The following is a 24,355-nucleotide window of genomic DNA, read 5'->3' on the forward strand; positions in this document are numbered from 1 at the left end:
ATCAACAAAGAAAGCTGCGAGAGATAAAGTTAAAGCCCAGTGCATAGGAAGCTAAAGGCTATTACAATTGAGCTATCACAAGCTTGAGAGAAATTATAGCGGCTGACAGAGTGTTCATCTAGTGTGATACTAGAAGAAGTACCCAAAGCAGTACCAAACCCAAGTAGAGTAGAGCCAAAGGATGTTAGTTCAGGAGGTTTAGGCCTAGTCAATAAGAATTTTGAGCCATAGGAAGCTATTTTGAAGGCGTATGAAGCAAGAGTAGACAACCAATAGATGATGCATATGGAGCATCGGTGGATGACTTCTCTTGATGCGGAGATAGAAAAACAGAGGTTGGAGATGTACAAAAGCTTGATTAAGACTACTCAAGCGCTCATGGAACCTCCACCAAATATGCCAGTTCATGCTAGGATAATATCCGAACCACCTAAAGAAACAAATGAGAGAAAGAAAGAGAGCTTAAATGATGCGAGTGAACAAGAACTAATGATGGAAGTTGTGGTTTCTTCTAATGACAAGGTTCACAAAAAGAGTTCAAATAAGCAAGGTGAGAAACAGGATAAAACAAGGATCCTACACTGCCTCAAGGATTGGGATTGCAAATACTTGCTAAGAAGGAGTGGTTGAACACGTAGTAGAAAACACAATAGATGAATTTCTTTATCATATACCTCCTATTGTGCCAACAGTCAAAGGTGATTGGCTTGAAGAGCTATGGGACATAGTTAGGAAGGCTAGAGATGGAAACCATTGGTGGGAATTAGCACCAGTTGCAAAAATCGACCCCGACAAAGGCATGATGGATGTCAACATGCAATCCATATATGGTGACCAAGGAACGGATAGATCAGAGGAGGATAGGAGAGAGGAAACCCTTAAGGAGTTGCCTTCCTACCTAGGACCTTATGAGGAAAGATCTGATGTTATGGTTTTGCCATCTCAGAGAAGAACTCATAAGACAATCATAGATTGTCAAGGATTGCAAGAATTTATGTCAATGCTGGTGACATGCGCAGTGACAATAGCTGAGCTGTTAAAAGTCAAATCTCAGATGTGGAGAGATGTCGTTAGATGCCTTGAGAAAATGGGAATCAAAAATCCTATTGAGACAATGGGTCAAGAAATGGGGGATTGGAGCCAACCCAAAAAGGATGTGAAGCAAGTTCCTATAAACAAAGTTCGTGATTATTGAGAAGGTGAAGAGGGGAGCACCACATTCCCACAGAGCATCAAGAAATAGAAATAATTGCTACTCTAGACAGTGGCGCAAGAGTTGCCATTGCCACTAAAGTAATTTGGGAGAAATAGGGAAAACCTACCCTAAGACAAACACATATGAAATTGCAGTTAGTTGATGGCTACATTGCAAAGCCTATTGATATACTGGAGGAGGAGGTGATGACTTCTTGTGGAGTTGAGCATGTTTATAAATTTGCAGTGATACCTTTTGAAACTGAGAATAACTATGATGTTATTCTAGGGAAACCGTCCATGCGCCAATTGAAAATGGTTCAAGAGTGGGCTATGATTATTTCTACTTATGCCACATGGAAACCACCACTCGCATTAATTTAAGAGACCATAGATATAGAGATGTATGGAGGACTCCTATAGAGGAATTTGATTCGGCCACAATTGTAGAATCTAAAGTACTCGTGTGGTTGAACTCTAAAGCGCATCTATGGATGTGTGGAGCTTTGGATTGTGATAGTCCTATCAAAGACAAGCGCAAGTGGGATAGACCTTTTGAAGATTTTGACTATATACATGAACCTTTCCCAAAAGAAAAATGGAAACGCTGGAGTAGACTCAAATCTTAGCCACCTTAGATGTGTGTGTCAATGAGATCACCCCTGCAAAATTTTATGGCCATAATGGTTTGGACTTGATTCCATTTTTCATGATAAGCAGGATTCAAGAATAAGATGATCATTAAAGGACATCAGAACAGAGAGCTCGAATCAACCCTCCCAAACAAATTTGGGTACCAAAGAAGAGACATGACAATGACACACCAACACGGCACCAAACACCCTCAAGGCGACAAATATGGATATCAAAGAATACCTCAAGAATTGATGCAAGCTTCATTTGGGCACTAAAATATAAAGCCAAAAGCACTGCCTGGTCCGGATTCATCGCCCAACCCCCCATATATAGTCCTTGGCCCTAAAATCCCCAGTCCACACTGGTAGCCGGCCACCTGGTCTGGGTCCATGACCCCCCCTGGTATGCCCTTAGCATGACATTACTCCCCCCTTGAAGAAGTGTTTTCGTCCTCAAAAACAAAAGTGGGAAACTTCTTTGTAAGAACACTAATGTTTTCCCAAGTGGCACCTTCTTCAGATCCATCTTCCCACTTGATCAAAGCTTAAGGACGTACATGATGACGCGTACGTAAATCGTGATTGTCAAGAATTCACTCAGGTTCATGCGGTGGGGTAGGAGGTTCAACAAAATCAACCAAAATCTATTGGTCGAAAACATTGTCGTCCCCAAGCAACAGTTTACGTAAATGGCTTACATGAAATACCGGATGAACACAAGAGTGGTTTGGTAACAAGGGTTTGTAAGCACGATCACCAACTCGCTTGAGTATCTTGAAAGGCCCACAATATCTTGGAGATAATTTAGGTGTGGGCCCAATCTCTAGACTTTCTAAATGCTCTAGCACACACAAAAATACCTCTTCCCTTCCCCGAAGGTAACTGGCCGACGTTTCTCATCAGCGTACTTCTTATACCAATCCTGCGCTTGTCAGACATTCTAACGAGCGAGTTTCAATATATCCAGATGGTCTTGAATAAAATCCTTAGCCTGATGGAGTTTTTTGGTTGCCAACCCCACCGTAATTGGTGACCTAGGTTGAAAACCATACATTAGGATTAAAGGACTAAATCCATTCGTGACATGCTTAGCATTGTTGTAAGCAAACTCGAGAAGAGGTAGGTACTCTTCCCAGTCTGTTTGTTTCTTGCTAACATATGCTTGTAGCATATCCTCTAGCACTTGGTTAACTCGTTCAGTTTGACCATTCGTTTGTGGATGATCTGTTGTACTGAGGTTGAATTGTGTACCCAATTGTTCAAACACAGCCCTCCAAAAATGATTGTTAAACTTGGGATCATGATCACTCACAATGTTACTTGGCAATCCATAAAACTTGTACAAATTGTCCACAATTAACTTAACTAATTCTAGAGTCTTTATGGTCGACTTGGTTGGAATAAACTTGCATAGTTTAGTCAATCGATCTACAACCACCCATACCGAGTCATGACCTCGTACAATGGTTGGTAAACCCACAATAAAATCCATAGAGATACTTTCCCATTTACGATTGGAAATCTCCAAAGGATGTAAGAGTCCTCCTGCCTTCACGCACTCTACTTTGTTAACTTGACATTTCTAGCAATGCAAGACATAGTCTTGATCAAAGCCATGTAAACCTGGCTAGTAAAACTGTTGTCTTACGAGAGCATAAGTCTTTTTAATGCATGGGTGCCCTGCACTTGGACTGTCATGACATTCATAAAGAATTTGGCACCAAATGTTCGTGTTCGTTTGGTACACAAACTCTACCCTTGTGGAGTAGGTACCCATTATCGATGAAAAAATTCTTCCATCGTTGTAGTTCATCACTCGACAGAGGAGAACTGTGTGTGGAGGTTAGCAAAACACTACCAGCATTGGAATGAGAAGGATCCCTTATTTGCACATGGCTCCACACTTTGGAGTATGCATCATCATGCTCATATTTACTCTTCAGCGTCATACTCCTGAAGAATCTTAGCCCACCTAGCTTTTCGACCCTTCAAGTCAGTTTTTTTGTGTAAACCATTTTACGCTTTCATGGTCAAACACAATCTCAAATTGAGATCCATACAAATAATGTCGTGATGTCTATAAGGCAGATGCTATTGCATAGAGTTCATGTTCATAAGCAGAATAATTATGTTGCACTGAATCAAGCTTCTTGCTTTCAAATGCAATTGGCCTCCCGGCCTCTTGTAGAAGGACTGCTCCAATAGCGCGGTTATTGGCATTCGTTTCCAAAACGAATGGCTTCAAAGGATCCATAAAAGCTAGAATAGGATCTGTAGCTAATCCATCCTTGAGTGTATCAAAATTTTAATGTTGAGTGGCACCCCACCAAAAGGTTTTCCTTTGCCTTTCAGCTCGTCCGTCATTGGCACAACAATATGAGCATAGTTTTTTACAAACCATCGATGAAAACCTATAAAGCCCAAGAAAATTTGTAACTCTTCCAGATTTTTGGGAGAAGGCCACCTTCAAATGGCATCCACTTTGGATTGATCCATGTGCAGCCCATTACCTGAGATAACATGCCCTAGATAGTGAATTTCCTCCTTGAGAAAATCCCACTTTGATTCTTTGGCATATAAGTTGTTTTCTCTTAGCAATTCAAACACGTGCCTCAGATGTTGCAAGTGCTCTTCCTTAGAAGCACTGTACACGAGAATGTCATCAAGAAAAACAATAACAAATTTACCCAAGAACGTCTCAAGACACTATCCATGAATGTCATGAAAGTTGCGGGCGCATTGGTTAATCCAAAAGGCATAACCAAAAACTCATAATGTTCAAACCTTGTTCGGAATGTAGTTTTGGGTATATCAGCAAGTCATTACGTACCCCGCCGGTTGCAAGTCTATCTTTGTAAAAATACGAGCATGAGTGAGCTTGTCGAACAGTTCATCCACGCGTGGTAATGGGTAATTGTTCTTAACATTGACCGCATTTAAACCATGGTAGTCTACGCACATGCGCATACTACCATCCTTTTTCTTCACCAATAGAATAGGAGAAGCCCATGGTAAAGAACTCGGTTGAATAAACCCTCTGCTAAGATAGTCAGCAAGCTGATGTTCCACCTCAACAGTCTCTGAATGACCCATTCTGTAGGGTGGTTTACTTACTTGTTTACTACCTACAACCACGTCTATGCCATGCTGCACAGATCGTGTCGGCGGTAATCTTGATGGTAAATCATTAGTAAAAACACCTTCAAATTCCATTAATAAATCTTTTAACTGACTAACAACCTTTGCTTGTTGAGAAGAGAGAGAAGTAGCCATTGCTAGAAGAGATGAGAGAGAAGCATGCGGCATTGAGGAATCTTCAATAGATTCAACGTTTGAAAGAAAATGACACAATGAGGAGCAGAAGAAAACTTCTTCTTGTTCATTATCAAAAGTGAGCTTCATAAGCTCTGTTGTACATATCAGTGGGTGAGGAAGGCACATCCTTCTCTCCTAACAACAACACATATGCACCATGGGATTCAAACATCAAACTATTGTGCTCGTAGCTACGCTTCAGTGATGGTCCTATGCTATGCATCCACTCTCTACCAAGGACCACATATGCCCGCTCCATATTCATAACCTGCAAATCCAAGGATGTGGAATAGCCTTGAATTTCCAATGATACAACTCTCACTTAAGTATCCCATACTTTGGCATCATAGACGTTCATCATTGATACCTTGTAGCGGTGGAAACTCGGAGTTTGGGGCAATTTGAGTCTTTTCACTAATCTATAATTAATGAAATTGTGAGTAGCACCGTCATCTACCAAGATATGCACTTTGTGTCCTTGAAGAGATCCGCGCATACGCACTAACTCATGTGGACCAAAGGTCTATTTCCACATGCAAGTTGTGATACAACATTCATGCACTACCTCGGTGTGTGTTACCTCTACCTTGGAGAAACGTGAGGAAGACTTAAGAGGCAACAACTGCACCGTGTGCACTGCTCTCTCCTTGGCTTGAGCAACAGATTTCCCCTTGGGACAATCTTTTTTGCCATGGCCGCTTCCCAAGCATTGAAAACATAACTTCTCTTTTTTAGCCTTCTCAAAATCTTTAGTAGAGAGAGACCCTCGAGATCCCTTGGGTTTCTTAGTTGCTTCTGAGTTGGCTATTATAAATTTCCTTTTATTATGCCCTGTGTGCATGTATTACCATGTGTATTAAGAGGCACGCGAGTACTATGTGATTTCTTATCATCTGGATCATCATGGATGTGAGCTTTCACTATGGCCTCCTCAAGTGTTTTAGGGTCTTGAGTCTTGACGTGCTTCTTAAGCTCTGGCATCAGACCACAGATAAACCCACGTACTTGGTGAAAGGTGTCTAACCCTTCCAACTTGAGGATAACATCCCAGTAGTGCGAGATATATTCAAGCAATGATGGGTGTTGGCGCATGGAACATGTGTCCCAAGCCGTCCAATTTCTATCTGCCTCATTTGTGGGCAGGAACTCTTCTCTAAACATAGCCTCAAACTTGTCTGCAGTGCCATGTCTGCATCCAAAGTATGCCTTAAGGCGTGAATTCTGTCCCAATTGCTGAGAAAGATATTCACTGCATCCTTATTGTGCTCTCGGGGTTGGTGGCTTTGTATTTTTCAACAACTTGTCCACCGCCTTCACAGTGAGAGAATGTAGAGAATCCGGAGGGGGACCGTGTCCCTGACCAGGAGGGCCCTACGTGCTCATGCATGTGTGTGTCAACAAGACCCTTGGCCTGTTGTTGCATAAAATGTACCACTAAAGTGGATAATTTATTGACACTTTCATTTAGTGATGCAAAATTCGTTTCCATCACCAACATACGTGCTTGAAGTGCTCAAAATTCTTGAATATCAAGCAAATCGTAAGCGTCATCTCCTCCCATAGCTTTGCGGGTACCCTCCGTGAGAGTATTCGGCCACGAGCCATCATTGGGAGGATCGAGTGTATGGGAAAAAAATCAAAATTTTCCCACAAAGACTGATCACGCACCCAACAAAATTTTAAACATGCTAGCCACTTTGGCAAGAGCCTGTAAGCCCCCTTTGTGAATTCAAAACTCAAAAGAGGCTTAGAACTTGTATACAAAGCTCAAAAAATCTACAGCTAATGATGAAAACCCTGGTTCTAGCCAAACCACTCAGTCAGATTTCACCATTTTTGTATCAGAGCCTATTCTTATAGTGTACATCAAGCCCATGAGATTCCGATCCAGAAAACTTCAATATCCATGCTAGGTAGAAAAAAATCATGGTTTTTTCTTTATCTTGCATAAATGAAAATTTTCAAGTTTTTGTGCATTCTGCATGAATCATATAGTCATTTCAAGATAGTCACAAAATTAGCAAGCTAAGTGACAGATGCATAGAGGCATGGAAAATGCAAGAATAGCTTTGACATTTGCTAAAAATGCTACTATGGTGTGATTGTTACACAAGAGCTATGTAGAACGACACAAAAAGGATGCCCAAGAAGTGGAGCCACAAGCAAAAGCCGGAACAATGGCCAACCTTCACTTTCCTCTCGGAGAAAGAGAGCTTGACAGATAACTTCTTAATTTCAAACCTTGACTCATGTCAAGATGACATGAAGTAGGAGGGGGGAGTGTTGGAAGATTCCAACAACAAATGCTTATTGCAAGTCTTTGCGAGATCCGACTCGATCCCATGACCTTCTAGGTGACATATCTCACTATTCGGGCGTTGTTTTGAGATTGTCTCAGCTGCATTAGACTCCCAGTGCTTAGGAGAACCTAGTAGGTGTGTCCAACATCAAATTTACGGACGTGTAGTTTTGTTGCATGAGAAAATTGCAATTTTTTAAGTGTGAGAATTTGAGGTTTGATGGTCTTGAAGTGTTCTTACCCTAGGAAGGAATGTGCCTACCAAGTTTGGTGTTGATCAGAGTTGATTTCCTACTAGTTTTGCATGTGGATGTGCGGTTGGATCAAAGAGATAGAATTCAAGTTTTCCGCAGGTAGAGTTCATACATTGTTTCCACGAAGTGAATTGTGTTTAGACAAGCGATTGACAACCTCTTGGCATGCCTCCATGCCCTAGTCTTTTCACTTACTCTCTCGGATTGACATTTTAGTCTTGGGACCGTCTCTTTGTGAGACGTGACAGATACTTTAAAAAGCCCCCTCGTACCACCCTATTTTTTGTTGGGCACCCCAAGTGGGAATCAACATTCAGCTCTTCATTGGCTATGCGATGGAAACATCGCGGAAGGGACAAAGAGAGAAAGCTCCATGTGCTTAACAAACCGGGTCACCCACCAATGACGTGAATGGCTCAACAAGCTGCTACAAACTCACAGAGAGAGGGAGCGTGTGATTTGGTGAAGGTCGACCCCTCCCCTCTCCTCTACCAAGCAGGTCTTCCCACACAGCATCGTTTTTGTCTTTATGCTAAGTGACCATACTCACGGCCCTCGTCCTCCTCACGATGCATGCAAACTTCTCCTAAAAAGGACAGCGCCTTGCTTTTTCTTGATTTAGCTTTGATACCAATATGAGGTAGGGGTATTGAAATTTGTCCTCTCCTCCCAACCTCTTGCCATTAAATAGGCAGCCCCCAAGCCCAGTTCAAAAATGGCCCCTAGCCTCTAGGGCCCTGGCCTGTGAAGACAAAAAAGGGCCTATGGTTGTCATAGAGACAATATGCATTGGATATGTTTGTAAAGAATGAAATGGTTGATTGTAAGCATGTTCTTTGCCCTTAATTCAAAACTTGAAGGTGCAAACTGATGTGGTGTGATGTGCTTGAGAATGCCACCATGTATCGAAATATTTGTGGTAGCCTAATCTACTTGAAATCTCACTACCTGATTTGAGTTATATGGTTGGGGTTGAGAGAGAGTTTATGTAGCTTCCAAGGAAGCTACACTTGGGATGAAGTGAGACACAAATTACACTTTGTGAGTGCTACATTGGATTATGCACTCTTATATGAGGCTAGCATGGAGATGTGGCTCTATATTTACACATATGCATATTAGATTGGTAGTCTATTTGATGGATGATCTATTGGTATATTTTTGTTCTCACATGGGAGTGTTTCTAATACATGGAGCAATAAGAAGTAACCCACGATTGATTTGTTGAGTATATAGGCTGAATACAAGGGTGATGTAGTGATAGCACATGAGGTAGCATGGCTTACGATGCTACTTAGAGAGTTGAGCACTCATACCAACCATTGTATTTTTATGCACATACTATGTTTTGAACAAATTGATCTATTGAATACCTTGCTCCTTTCGTACCCATCTTGGGGGGGGGGGGGGGGGGGGGGGGGCGGATATATCTAGCTTCAATTGAAAGTCATGTGAGGCTCAACGTCTAAACCAAGTCATGTGAAGATCAACATCTAAACCAAGAGCATGTGCCCTAAGCCAATCTAAACCAAGTCATGTGAAGATCAACATCTAAACCAAGAGCATGTGCCCTAAGCCAATCTACCCTTTGATTCATGCATGTGTCCACCTTTGGTCTTGCCATTGATATTCACCTCTGAACCTTTTAGGTACCATGACAAGTCCACTTATCCCTATCCTTTGTGCATTTCTTCTTCCTAGTTTAGTGTCATCTCCTAGGTTAGAATCACCTATGAGTTGAAGGGGGAAATGTTGTCTAGGCTTCTAGCCTCTAGTGGGAGCCCTCCCTATACTAGCATCTTATACTATGACCTAAGAAATTAATGAGGTCATTTTCACATGTGTTTGCACATGTACATCTCTTTTCTTACATGAAGACAAATTTTAATCAAGAATGATTATATGTCTCATGACATGTGGGCTCATAGCCCCTTGTCTAGGCCTTGACCAGGACCCTTTGTCCTCACACTACTCTCCCTTGGAGAATAGCTTTCATCCTCAATAACAAAAGTGGAGATTCATTTCTTACTTACACTAATGTTCTTGGAAGTGAACTCTTCATCAGGTCCATCCTTCCAAACTTCATAAACATCATAAAAAAATTTCTTCACAAATAGCCATATTGACTGAGGAGATGAAACGTGTAACATGCTCATAGCATAAACACTTCATAAGTGAGACCTCTTGATGCACCTTTTGATATAAACAATAGGTAAAGATTACCAGAATGTGCATTACTACCATACAACCAATCATAAGATTTTCATACTTTCTTATCCTGCCACTTTTGCATGCAAAATCTTAATCATATCTAGATAGACAACCTTGGCCACATAGTTGTTGGAAAAGAGAGTGCCATAATGATCCTCATAGAGAGACTGTAGGATCAACACCGTAGGACCCATCATGGCACATAAAAATATGGCACCAGTGTCATAGTCCATGAGAACTCATACTCTCCACATGTAAAATCTATCTCATATATTGATGTTGATACATCGAGCATCTATATAGATCTTCTTTACAAAAATGATTTTGTGTGTATGTGTGGCTAAATTGAACTCCATGAGCTCTTAGACCAAATTATCCCCCCTTGTGCTAGATAAAAAGTGCCATAGGAAATATCTCTACCCTTGTATTCATGGGATCTTCTTCATGGGTAGCCTTCTTGTGTGGAGTAAGGTCCATTGTAGTTGCATGCACCATCACTGGATAGAGTAGTAGCCAATTGTAGTATTTAATCCAATCTGTATGATTGGTAGAAGCTACTAATGTTACATGCACTACATGCACTACTTTGTATGTGGATTTTGTAGAATGAAAATTGTGCTCCTCGACTTCCTTGATTTGTCATGTAAACATTGGTTTCGATTTCAAAATTTGGACTCCATCAAAACCCATTGACCCTTGCTTGAGCCGTACGGGCCTAAGTTTGAGAAACATTCTCATGCACTCCTCCTTCCTTCAAATTGTTCAAAAGTTTACTTGTTTCTTGAATATTCAAGCTTGAGCAACTTCTTGAATTCTTCAATGCATGTTCTTACTTTATGTTCCCAAACTTGGGACCCTTTTGAGAAATTTTTTTTAATCCATGGTGGCTATGTAGATGGCAATGAGAAGTGACAGAGAGTGTCATGGCAAAAAGAAAGAGAGAGAGAGAGAGAGAGAGAGAGAGAGAGAGAGAGAGAGAGAGAGAGAGAGAGAGAGAGAGAGAGAGAGAGAGAGAGAGAGAGAGAGATGAAATGATGTATTAACATCTTCAAAAGCCCAAAATGACCTATGAGACCAATCCATTACAAATTGGTGAATCCGATAACATGTGTGGGTACAAAAAGTAGATGCTAAAATGAATCTAAAAGTGCTACTAGCTGGAATTGTGTGGGGTATGTGTGATCATTGATACACTGGGCCCAATACAAGAGGGTGGTATAACGGGTCTTGTATCTATCCTCATCTATACTCTGGATTTCAAGATAGTACGGAGAGAGAGAGAGAGAGAGAGAGAGAGAGAGAGAGAGAGAGAGTCATGTGCACTCTTACTCAAGGCCCTACCACTAGGCCTTTGCAGCTCTTCTCTCGATGCAAGAGAGATGTCACTGCAGACAATACATGTGAACAATCACAGGTTTTGATTGGAGTGCAAGGGTCACCTAGTGCAAGTTATGGTGAGAAGCCATGGAGTGGTAGGTTGTGTGAAAGATTGAGGCCTAAAAACTCTTCAAACATATCAAGAAAAGGAAAGAAAAAGTTAATGATGCCTCTAAGCTACCAAATATGAGTGCAAGTCATGATGATAGTGATAGCAATGGTTCTAAGTAGAGTTTAGATGAGAAGTTTGGTATACCCTCTATGGAGACACCAGGTGCAAGTCATGATGATAGTGATAGCAATGGTTCTAAGTAGAGTTTAGATGAGAAGTTTGGTATACCCTCTATGGAGACACCAGGTGCACAAAGGATGCAAGCAGGGAATAAGGCACCTATAAGTGATCCTTTGCTATGATCGTGGGCTTCGATCTAAGCCAAAAAGTGTGAGAACACCCCCTATCTACATGGCATCCTAGGTGGCATGGAGCATGTGAAGCATGGCCAAAAAGTGGCTCACATCATGGTCCTACCCATGGGGGAGTTTTCTAGGCATCGTAAACCCATTGGAGTAGTTTGAATCACCTTAAAGTGCCCTACAAAGGTGGATCCTAAAATCCAAGATCTATTTTTAGTAGATGCATGTGGCAAGTGGAGATGCCTCTTTTGTGATATATAAGCACCTTTTGTGATCACTCTTTCAAGCTAGTTAATTCATCATTTGAGTCGACATACTCTCTCTCTCTCTCTCTCTCTCTCTCTCTCTCTCTCTCTCTCTCTCATCTTGTGTAATTAGCAAGTTAACTATGTTACCATATACATGTGGTAGTGAACACACTAGGACAGTCGGAGCATTTTTTCCCTCTTTAGGAGGTTTTTTTCCCCGTGCATTGTATATAAGCCCATCACTCTAGGGCTAACTATCTTTCCATTGCACACTAAGTAACACACTCTCAATTGTGTGCCTTGAGCTTCCTTCGTCTTCTCCAAGCTGTGTGTGTTTTCTTGCAACCCTAATTCCAACAATTGGTATCAGAGCAGGTTGTGTCCCCCCGAGCTTAGTCGCCCCAGCAGCTCCAGCACACGCCTGCTCACTTTCTTCGATTTCTGTGAGCTTTGGCAAAGCGTTCGTAGGTCGACAAAATTTTGGGTGTGCTCATAGAGCTCACTCTGCTCAGATTTCTGATTTGGGCTCATTTCGGCCTCCGTTTCCACTACATGCAATACTGCACAGGCTATTTCGTCATTTTGTGTAGAATTTTTGTCAGTGCCTTTCTGCATAATAGGTCCCTTATAGTCTTCTACGGTTTGTGCTATATAGCACTTGTTGTTCCTACTCTATTTATCCTCTTTTCGGGCAGTTTTCACATCAGGTGCAACATTTACCATGGCTGACAAAAACACGGATGTGTTCAAGATGTTTGTTTTGTTGAGGATAGATTGGATGGGGACAATTACCCTATGTGGGCTTACATGATGTAACATGTTCTTATGTCAAAGGGTGTTTGGAATATTGTGTAGGGCATTGATGTACGTCCTGGTTCTGAGGATGTAGGCAATGTTGAGGATGTTGCAGGTCTTGCTACAAGGATTGTTGCTATTAGAGTTGTTTTGCCTACAGCAAAACAAGCTCGTTGGGATGTAAAGGATGCTCAAGCTCATGCGTTGATTGTGTTTTCTATGAAGCGCACCATTACTCCTCACATTCGTTCATCAAAATCTGCAAAACAGGCTTGGGATATTCTAGCAGGTCTTTATGCAAGCCGCAATGAGGCTAAAATTACTTTGGTGTGTAAAGAGCTAGAATCGAAGATTATGCATGAGGAAGATGATATGGACACTTTCCTTGCTGGTGTTAAGGATATCAATGAGCAACTTATTTCTGCAGGTGAAGTCATTTGAGACAGTTCCCTGACGCAGACTTTTGCTAGTACTTGGAGACTTATGACCCAAGGAAATCCTGAAGTTGTCAAGTTTGATGCATTATGCACATTGCTATTGCAAGAGTCACTTTCTAGAAAAATAGGACTAGGCAACGTGCAATTGAACATGTTTTTTGCTCAAAGAAAGGGTGGTAACAGCAATGCAGCCACTTCTTATGGTTCTACAATGAGTGGCAAAACTTCTGTTCCTAATGCTTCTGCTGGCATCAATTCATCTGGAAATTCTGGTGATGCGGGCAAAAAGAAGATGTGTTGCCATTATTGTAAAGCTAATGATCACTCGATCAAGCAGTGTCCTGAGTTGAAGGCCAAAGAGACTAAGAAGAAAGAGGGTGGTTCCACTGCAAATGTTGGTTCCAGAGGATTCTTCTTCGCGATGATTGAATCTCCTCACATATTGTGTTTGCTAGATGATGTATGCAAGAAATTTCTGGTAAACACACAGAGGATTGGGTAAACGCACAGTTGTGAACCCTTCACCTTCACTTGAGAGGCGAACACATCAACGACAAGGTTGATATGTCAATCGTAATATCGGATGTGCAACACAACATCAATGGGGCATAGGTTGCTTAATGTGGGGCCATCATCTTATTTGCCCCCTTACTCTAGCTCGCTCTTAGCTAGCCCACCATATAGAAACATAAATGTATTGTGACATGCACTTTTGTTCGTTGGTTATTATAATTGGTTGCCCACCTTAATCGATGAGTGGTTTCTACACTAGTCTCCATTCACACACGCTCTCACAATAGCTTCCTCCATATGGCACACTCTCTTCCATTTCTGCCCTGACCACCTTCTGTATATGCTCAAAATTGAGATCCTTCAAATGATAGAGTCTGCACAAGGGAAATGTCTAAAATGACTTCGACTACAAAAATGAGTTGCTCATTAATATCCTTGATACTAACAAGGAAATTGTCCATGTCATCTTCCTCATGCATAATCTTTGACTCCAGCTCTTTACGCAGAAATGCAATATTAGCCTCATTGTGAGTTGCATAAAGAACATCCAGAACATCCCAAGCCTGTTAAGGTGATTCAATTGAGCAAATGTGAGGAGTAATAGCGCACTTCACAAACAATGCAATCAATGCATGAGCCTACGCATCTCTAACATCCCAATGAGCCTGCTCAACCGTAGGAAAAATAAATCTAGCAGCAACAATCCTATCACCAAAACCTGCAACATTCTCAACAATGCCTACATCCATAGGATCAGGATGTACATCAGTGCCCTACCCAAAATTTCAAATTCCCTTTGACAGAAGAACATGTTGATCATGTAAACCCACAATGGGTAATTGTCCTCATCCAGTTTATCCTCTGTAGCAAACATCTTGAACACATGTGCATAGAGGGGTTTTAAAAATACCTCTTGAACTCATGTGCTATAGGAATTTCTGAAAGGTGGACCCCCCTGGGCATTTAACTGACATATCAATTCAATCACACCCAATTATAACATTTGGCTCACTAGTCACCATATGCTCTCCCATAACCCTCGTCGATGGAAAAAAAACCCTCATCGATGCTCACCAATCACCATATGCTCTCCCATAACCCTCATTGATGGAAAAAAACCTGATCCATAGCTCCCTTTTGTTGTACTTATCAACTAAATATCCTTAAAATGTAATGTGCTTTCCAAAGTACACTACTTTTGATATACATTTTGACTAAAAAATTGTCAAGCACAACTTTAATCATATTCACATCAGTTTTCCCGGCTCTTGGATGTCCAAAATTGTGGAGAGAATTGTATCGGCCATAACTTGAGCAGTAAATGCCCAATTTGAGCATTGCATAGCACATGTTTTAGCTTATGCGCACTAGCAACCAAAACCCTTTAACCGTAATTCAATCTCTCGGCACACATGTTGATGTGGGTCCAAAATCAACAAAATCGACCCTTGGAAATTCTTGCACCATCCATATCTTCCTCGTTCGGACTCTGATTGATGATTGTCGAATTGTGTGCGGTCTAGCTAGGAAGGTGTGTAACCTATGGCTGTGTGAGTTCGTGATGAGAATCACAAACACTCTGTGAAAAAGTGTTTATGGAAAATCACCAACCCTGTATTAAAAGATGGTTTAAAGTCTAAGAGCGTTCGAGACAAATTAGTCACAAACCCTCTCGCCTATTGCGCTTGGAATTTGCTTGTTTTTGGAAGAGAGTTCGTGATGAAAGGATCACCAATTCTTAAAAAGAGAAATAAGAAACACTAAAGACAATCAAAGCCGGGTAGCTAAGCCAATAAATGAACAAGGCATTAGTCTCAGAGCTTCGAGTAATGTTTTCTAGTATCTAAGATTCTTAGCTATTCTAAGCATTGCTTGAGCTGGTAGAGTTGACCATCTAAGTCATGTCACTCATGCTGGTATAGGTGTATTTTAAGTCCGAGGGAGTGAAGAAGAATCCAATTAAACACATACGCTTAGCACTGTGAGGTAAGAGTGGAAAAGCTTCCACATTGAAAACACTTCTTGGATTAGTTGAAGCTAGTGAGACATCTTTTGATGTCACATGCGCTACATTTGTTCCTTGAAGCACCCCCATCAACTCTACTACTGCACTGCATGCTTTTTTCTTGAAATTCTCTTGTTGCATATAGAGTGTCCCATAATTGGCATTTGCATTATGCACTCTTGTTTTGTTTCTCCCAGGCACTCACCTTGCATGAGTAGGTACTTAAATGCCCAATGCTCAACTTCAATGAGAGCATATACCAAAGGGACTTTTTTGCCACCATGTTTTTTTCCTTTGGTCATCCGGGTTTTAAACCCTAGTGTAGAAACTCTCACCACTATCCTCTTGTACATATTTCTTCTACATGGTACAATGGGAATAAGAGGCTTACTACAGGTGCTCCATGGAAAAAGAATCAATTACGGGGCACATTTTTCGACTATGCTTTGCCATGAGTGACCTAGGATTCACTATCAAGCACTCATCAAGCACAATGCTCCACCAAGGAGAATGTGCAACAAATGAGGGCACTGGGCAGATGTGTTGGCTTTTGGCTAGTTAACTTTTAAGTTTTGCCCATTGCAAAAACTCTAACGCTGAGGGGAATGGGGCCAATGCTGTGATGCGTCAATTCGCATGAAACCTTTGAACTGCGAGAGTGGTATCCAGCCCACCAAGAGGTGCTTAGTAGGCGAAAGGTTATTTACGTCCTCAAAAGAACTGTTGTTTCATCGAAATGCAATTACACTCTTTGGTCTAGAGCGTTTGAACTAAAATCAAACACACCCAAAAAAGAAAGTCTAGCGTAGAGGGTAATGGGACCAATAATCTGATGCATCATTAAGATGGCCCATCGCTTTTCATTCCATGCGTTGTTATTAAAGTTTCTCCAGAGGCTTCTTCTTTGCGATGATTGAATCTTCTCACGGATTGTGTTTGCTAGATGATGCATGCATGAAATTTCTGGTAAACACGCACAATTGAGAACCCTTCGCCTTCGCTTGAGAGGTGAACACATCAATGACAAGGTTGATATGTCAATCGTAATATCGGATGTGCAATACAACATCAATGGGGCATATGGTTGCTTAATGTGGGGGTCGTCGCCTTATTTGCTTCCTTACTCTAGCTCGCTCTTAGTTAGCCCACCATATAGAAACATAAATGTATTGTGATATGGCACTTTTGTTTGTCGGTTATTATAATTGGTTGCCCGCCCTAGTCGATAAGTGGTTTCTACACTAGTCTCCATTCACACACTCTCTCACCATAGCTTCCTCCACATGGCACACTCTCTTCCATTTCTACCTGACCACCTTCTGTATATGCTCAAAATTGAGATCCTCCAATTGATGGAGTCTGCACAAGGGAATTATCTGAAATGACTTCCACTACAAGAGGTTCTTCATATTAGTGACGCTAGCAGTGCGACGCTCAAATGTATAAATCCACAGAGTCGCTATGGTGGTCGCTATGAGCATCGCTATATTACTTGTTGCGACGCTCATAGCGACGATCATAGCGACACCGATAGGGGTAAAAAAATAAATCGTGAGTGCAAAAAACTCAGATCTCATATCTGAGTTTCGGCGCTCTAGCAAACTAGGTATACGCTTGCCTCTCTCTCTCTCTCTCCCTTCCCCCCTCTCACACACACACACACACACGAGGAGAGGAAGGAGAGCCAGGTATGCTTCTTCCCTCTCCTCCCTCTCATGTTCCCTTCCCCTCTTTCTCTCTCTCCCTCACACACACACACACACACACACACATTGTGTCTTTGAGAGAGAGAGAGAGAGAGAGAGAGAGAGAGAGAGAGAATGTACACACATGCATACACAAACAACACATACACACACACATTGGATGTACACACATGCATAAACAAAGAATGCATACTCACACACATTGAGAGAGAGAGAGAGAGAGAGAGAGAGAGAGAGGGGGGGGGGGGAGAAAGCAAAGAGAGCGAGAGAAAGATAAGGGGAGAAAGCAAAGAGAGAGAGAGGGAAGGATAAATTAAAAAAGTAGAGAAAATATGAAATGAAATGCTATATTAAGATTTAGGGTTAGGTTAGATTTAAGTTAAATTTAAGATTAGGTTAATATTTAAGTTAGATTACATTTAGGTTTATGTTAGATTTAAGATTAGGTTATACTTAAGATTATGCTAGATTTAAGATTAGATTAGATTTAGGTTTATGTTAGATTTAAGATTAGGTTAATATTTAAGTTAGATTACATTTAAATTTGATTTAGGTTAGATTACATTTAGATTTAGGTTAGATTTAAGATTAGATTAGATTATGTTTATGTTAGATTTAAAATTAGATTATATTTAGGTTTATGTTATATTTAAGATTAGGGTAAGATTTAAGATTAGGTTAGACTTAAGATTAGATTAGATTTAAGGTTAGATCTATTTTACCTTCACGATTACGGTTTAAATTTAGAGTTAGGCCAATGGTGATCTCTCTCTTCCTCTCCATGGATACGGCCACTTGGTGTAATCATATACATGCTACCTGTACTTATCTATTAGAGCTTTTAGATGTCCCTCGGACAAGTGTAAAGGAGCTGTTGTGAAGAGATGTTAAGCTGCTGTGAATTGCTACAGCTAGAAGAGGCAAAGGGGTTTTTGTCCACTACATGCATTGTCATGTAGACATGGGTGTGTAGATTTCTCATAACCACAAATATAGGCATTGACCAATAAAGATGAGATTATAACCCTGTGGTTCTGACCTCCGTGCACCTTTAGACCGAGGTGTGCGGGGATTGGACATGACTAGAGAATGTGAGGTAGTTTACAATGTGATCTGAGAGAGAGAGAGAGAGAGAGAGAGAGAGAGAGAGAGAGAGAGAGGATGCCAATAGAAGATTAAATTTAGGTCCAGGTGTTTAAGGTTTTTACATTCGTTATGAGTAGTGACAATGATGTGGGGCCATCCAACCGAAACCCCTATCTCTCAACAAGGATCTTATGTCCTTGTAATCAATGCAAACATGATGTGCAACGGACAAAACGCGTTTCTTTGTAGCACGTTCGTAAATTTGGCGAGTTTGACCCATCAATTATAGATCAAGTTGTTGCCAATCACAACTCGTCAGACTCTGACACTGTCTAACAAGTAGCAATCTTGCAACCCAATAGACGTGTTCGCGGGCGCTTTGGTCAAGCAGCATACGTGTGGCCACAAGATGCAGCCTCTGACAGCTCGAAGGGTGATAATGTAGACCACCGTCCCAACAAGGCTATGTTTGAGCCTGAGATCGATGAAATGATCGAGACGATCATGGATTTAGAAAGGCTTATCTATGATGACATGAAAAGAGAAGCCGATACACCATTGTATGGTGGAGCACGTGGGTTTAGATTGAAGGCGCTCTTGGTTCTTCTCAACATGCAGGCAAAGTTTGGATGGAGTGACACTAGCATCACAACACTTTTCACGTGATCTATTACAATGTGTTTACTTCAATAAAAAACTATAGATGTATAATGATCCAATAGATTACTTACACAAGTGTACTGTAATTTTTCCATTGTGTAGATTGCTCAAAGAGCACGTCCTGCCACCTGATAATGTAATGCCAGATTCCAAAGAGGAAGCAAGAAAGATCTTGCAAAACTTGGGGATGGATTACAATTTGATTCACGCTTGTCCTAACGACTGCATTCTTTTCAGAGGGGAATACATAGACATGGAGAAGTGTGCAAAATGTGATTCTGAGAGGTATCGAGTAGATCTCCACGGACAAAAAACTCCACAAAAGATTTTGTGACACTTTCCTCTACTACCTCGCATCAAGCATTTTCAAATGTAATTCCATGGCCACCCTAGTATCATGGCATGAGGAAAATAGATCTTCGGATGGTGTGCTGCGGATTCCTGTAGATTGCGCAGCCTGGAAACATATAGATGACACATGGACGGATTTTGCTAGGGAAGCTCAAAATTTACGCATTAGCCTGGCCATGGATGGCGTAAATCCATTTGGTCAGAGGTCAACATCTTACAGTGTATGGCCAGTTGTCATCGTCAACTACAACATTCCCCCGTGGTTGACTACCAAGAAGGGGCACCTGTTTCTAAGCTTAATTGTGCCGAGGCGGTATAAAGTGAAGAATATGGATATGTATCTTTGTCCACTATTGGAAGAGCTAGAGCTACAACAATTGTGGATTGACATAGAAGTGGTGGATATGAGCCAACACACAGGTCGACGCAATGCTTTGATCAGAGGTATTCTAATGTGGATCATGCATGACTATCCCGGGGTGGTATATACTCAAACTTAAACACTATAAACCTTGGTTTTTCTCAAGCTTATCTATTGTCATGTGTATATATGCAGGGATTTCAACAAGTGGATACAGAGCATGTGTCACATGTGGACCTAGACTTAATGCACGTTGGGTGTCCTCACTGAAGAAGAAAATCTACGAAGGTCATCAAGCGCAACTTCCAGAGAATCACAAGTTACGCAATGGTTTTTTGGGAAGAGAGCCACTGAGGATGTTTGCTCGAGCATGGTTAGAGCAAAAGGAGATGTGTGATGATGGTTTGCCCCAGGGATGAAGAGACTCTCTCTATGGTAAAAGTTACCTTTGGCCCAGACTCATGATCAATCACTTGCTCGATCCAATGCACATATTCACGAATGTAAGTAATCTGCTGTGGGAACATCTCATCGGCAAGAAGAATACTTTGGGGGCCATAATTGACCTTAGAAATGTGGATCATATGGAGCAATATTGGTCGCAAATAGCACCCGATGGATCGATAAAACTCCCTAAAGCGCCATGGATTTTGACAACAAGCCAAGAACACAAAGTAAAAGAGATCATTTGATCTGTGCGGATGCCCACTGGTGTAATGCACTCACTCCAAACATGTTTCACTAAAGAAGGGAAGCTTACTGGTTTGAAGTCACACAACTGGCATAAAATGTGTCAGGTATGTTTGAAGTGGAATATATCATATTGAAAATTGTATACAATGTGGACTTTAATATCATTGCTAGACGTGTTTTGCAGTTTAATTTACCGGTGGCCATTGAGAGATGTTTGTCTCCTGACGTCCATACCACAATCTACAAACTTGCGAAGTTGGTGCAATGGATCTCACAAAAGGAGATCCATGTAGATTCCATACCATCCACCAAACTAAACGCTACGGAGGTTGTATTCATGTTTGAGAAACATTTTTCTACTACCATGCTAACCATTCAGGTGCATCTTCTTGTTCACATAGATGAGGTGGAAATAGCTGGCACAGTGCATTCCAGATGGATGTTCTTTTTAGAACGTTCTCTGAAAATGCTCAATGGATATGTGCGGCAGAAGGCACGTCCAGAGGGTAGCATGATATAAGGTTGGCTAGTATCAGAGTCCCTAGTTTACATTGGAGAGTGGCGAGATGGATTTGATAAAGCTCAAGACACGCTATGGTGAACCATAGATGATGAGCGCATATCCGAGATGGTCATGTGCAATCTCGATCTTGAGAAAAAAATGACTGAAGATCTAGAGGCTAAAATCAATCGAGTGGAGACGAGAAAGACGACCACCAATGCATTATCCGGTGGGTCTTAAGAGCCTACCAACATTCATGAGCTTAAGATGGTTGCACAACCAATTGATCAGCGCACAACAGTTTGGCGAACAAGTGACTGAGGAGGAGTGGGAGTACTATCGCGGTTGCGCGACCAAGGTAAGTTTGCAATGTACGACTCGAGTCTTCTATATGTTTGGATGGCCACTCATAATCTTTGTTAATTGTAGTATAAGTCATACACAGTAGCATGGTGTAAAGGTCAACATTTTAAGGTGGAACGGATCGACAAAAAGTGTTTTACACAAGATTGTGAAATCATGGCAAAATTTGAACAATCTAGTCGACAACGGTTCTCTGATGTAGATCCTGTCGTGGTGGAACCCACTTACTTCGGCACGCTACAAGAGATTCTGAGGATCGATTATAGAGGATGGAGAGGCAGGTTTCCTTGAGGTGGATTCAACTAAAAAATGGACCGACCTAAGAGACACTTTTGTACTACCTCAGCATTGTGAACAAGTAAGTCTGTGAACATCCGATTTTAGAGGACTGGTGGTCTGGAAGCACTCATGTAAGTTATGTGGCTCTTGCAGTGGTATTTCATCCTACAAATTCTGCATCAAATTGGTGGTAATAGAGGTAGCCCCTCGTAGTGCACAGACGTATGAGGGCTACCGTGTGCCAATCACAACGGCATCAGTGAAGGAGATCGGAGAGGATATTGTTGAGTCGGAAGCTGCTAAGGTGGCACAAGAAGAGCCTGTGCTGCTACGCTCTATGGGATGCATGCAGAGGATCTACAAAATGAAGTGTAGGACATCTTCCTAAACGGAGAGCTCTATATAGACATAGGAAGTTATGCTGAGTTATGCAAGGATGAGAGAGAGACCTCTTAAAGCCATAAATTGTATTTGAGCAATTTTGCTCCTTTTTATAATATATATTGTATTCACGTGGATTTTTGTCCATTCTTGTCTATATGCTATACTTGAGAAATTTAAATTGTGTTTAATCAAATTATAACTTGATCAAATTTTCTTTTCCATTCATCATTAAGATTTAATGTTTGTGTGTTTATTGCAGGTATGGAGGATGATCAATTTCTTTCTTCCTTGTCACCCCAGCAGAGGAGATGATATGAGGAGCATCATCGCTCTAGAGCACCGTCACGTCGTTCCACTCCTTCAGCGTCTCCCTCTGTTTCGGAGCACTCAATGCACTCCAAGAGTTTGGTGTCAATGAGACTATCTACACACTCTTCTAGGCACCGATGTTCTAGTGGTGGCGACGGCGGTTGCTTTGGAGATGCCGCCGCTTATGCTTTGACACTGCCTCGTAGTCAACGAGGCTCCTTAACTTCCCCTTCTTTGCCTTTCCCCACACCAGCCACGACATCGCCATCTACTCCAGGTTTTGCGCGGCTATCGACCGTTCCTTGCTACACACCACTCGCTACTCCTCCGGGAGTCACTCCTCGCTTCGGGGCCCATACTCTAGTGGAGACACCTGTCGTTCGTACCCCCATCGAGAGCCACTCAATACACCACTTGAGACCCCTGTCAAGATACCTAGGTTCACACGTCACAGGTGAGAGGGCTTATCGTACTCGATCGACATCAGCGGCGGCACCATCTTGGATGACGACAGTAAGAAGGTGATCTAGCGCATTCGCGGCCTTTGCTCTCATGTGTTTTGACACTACATACTAAACACCTGGAGTGAATTGCCAAATGAATTAAAAGACAGAGTCATTAGTATGTTGCATGACGAGTTTCCCGTGTCAAGTCGAGATGAGGGCTTCAATGAAGACTTGATGAAGGTGTGAATGCGCGAATACTGCAAGCACAAGCATTCTAAAGTGCAAAAAACAATAAAGCATGGGTGGAACATGCCAGATTGGATGGCCAAAGAATATTGGAAGAATGCAAAGCGAGCAGCACGCGAGAATCCTGACAAGTGGAAGCAAGAAAAGGAGGTAGCCAAAGCGCGAGTAGAGGTAGGGAGCTCGCACCACTTGGGGAGCAGCGAGTGGGCATCATTTGAGGCCAATTTTGTAAGTGTTTTTGCATTGCCCTTTAGGTTTGGTAGTTATGGATTATTGTACTTTTAGATTCTAACATAACGTATTCTTTGTATGTTTTGAACAGTGGTCGATGACAGGGCATGACCACACACCGTACGAGCGCAAGTATGCGGGCAGAAAGGGCTTACACGCCCTTATGAACATTCTCAGTTCTTACACTGGCATGGTTAGTATTTCACTTTACTCTCTTACATTTGTTGTATTTTAATGAAAAGCTAAGAAAATAGATTATTTTGTATTATATGTTTATACTTACAAAAAGTTTTATTGTTTTTTTTTACAGAATCCGATAGATACGTCACTTGGACGCGGTGAGACGTCTGATTAGACAACATCAATTTATCCATAGCCAGATAGCACTAGTTTTCTTTTGTCATAGCTTGTATATATGATGATGTGTGCACGTCATTTTTGTAACTATTGGTCAACGATGTTTTTCTCAATAATGACAATAAATTTTTTTATTCTCGGGCGTCGTTATAGGTGTCTCTATATAAGGTTCTGCAACGCCGCTATAATCGTCCCTAAATGAGGACTGGTTGCATCGCTATATGCTTCGCTATTTAGAGATGCCAATAGCGACGCTTATAGTGAAGTTCCCATTTCGACGCTTTTAGCGACGCCGGGGGATTAGAAAACCGATTGTAGTTTCGTCGCTATTGCCATCACAAGTGTACATAACCTCTTGTAGTGTTCTGCTGCAAAATGAGTTGCTCATTAATATCCTTGATAGTAGCAAGTAAAGAGTCCATGTCATCTTCCGCATGCATAATCTTTGACTCCAGTTCTTTATGCAGCAATGCAATATTAGCCTCATTGCGACTTGCATAAAGACCATCTAGAATATTCCAAGCCTGTTAAGGTGATTTAGTTGAGCAAATGTGAGGAATAATAGCGCACTTCACAAATCATGCAATCAATGCATGAGCCTACGCATCTCTAACATCCCAATGAGCCTGCTTAGCCGTAGGAAAAACAAATCTAGCTTCAACAAAGCCGTGTATTTTTAATGCC

The 24,355-nt window shown here is 41.6% G+C and overlaps 1 pseudogene; it reads left to right on the forward strand.

Moving 5' to 3' along the window:
- Window positions 1–300: 300 nt before the first annotated feature.
- On the forward strand, window positions 301–23,669 carry LOC147458023 (uncharacterized; annotated as a pseudogene).
- The last annotated feature ends 686 nt before the right edge of the window (window positions 23,670–24,355 follow it).

The sequence above is a fragment of the Adiantum capillus-veneris genome, chromosome 5 (genome assembly GCF_014529385.1).
Source record: "Adiantum capillus-veneris isolate H3 chromosome 5, ASM1452938v2, whole genome shotgun sequence".
NCBI classification, from domain to species: Eukaryota; Viridiplantae; Streptophyta; class Polypodiopsida; order Polypodiales; family Pteridaceae; genus Adiantum; species Adiantum capillus-veneris.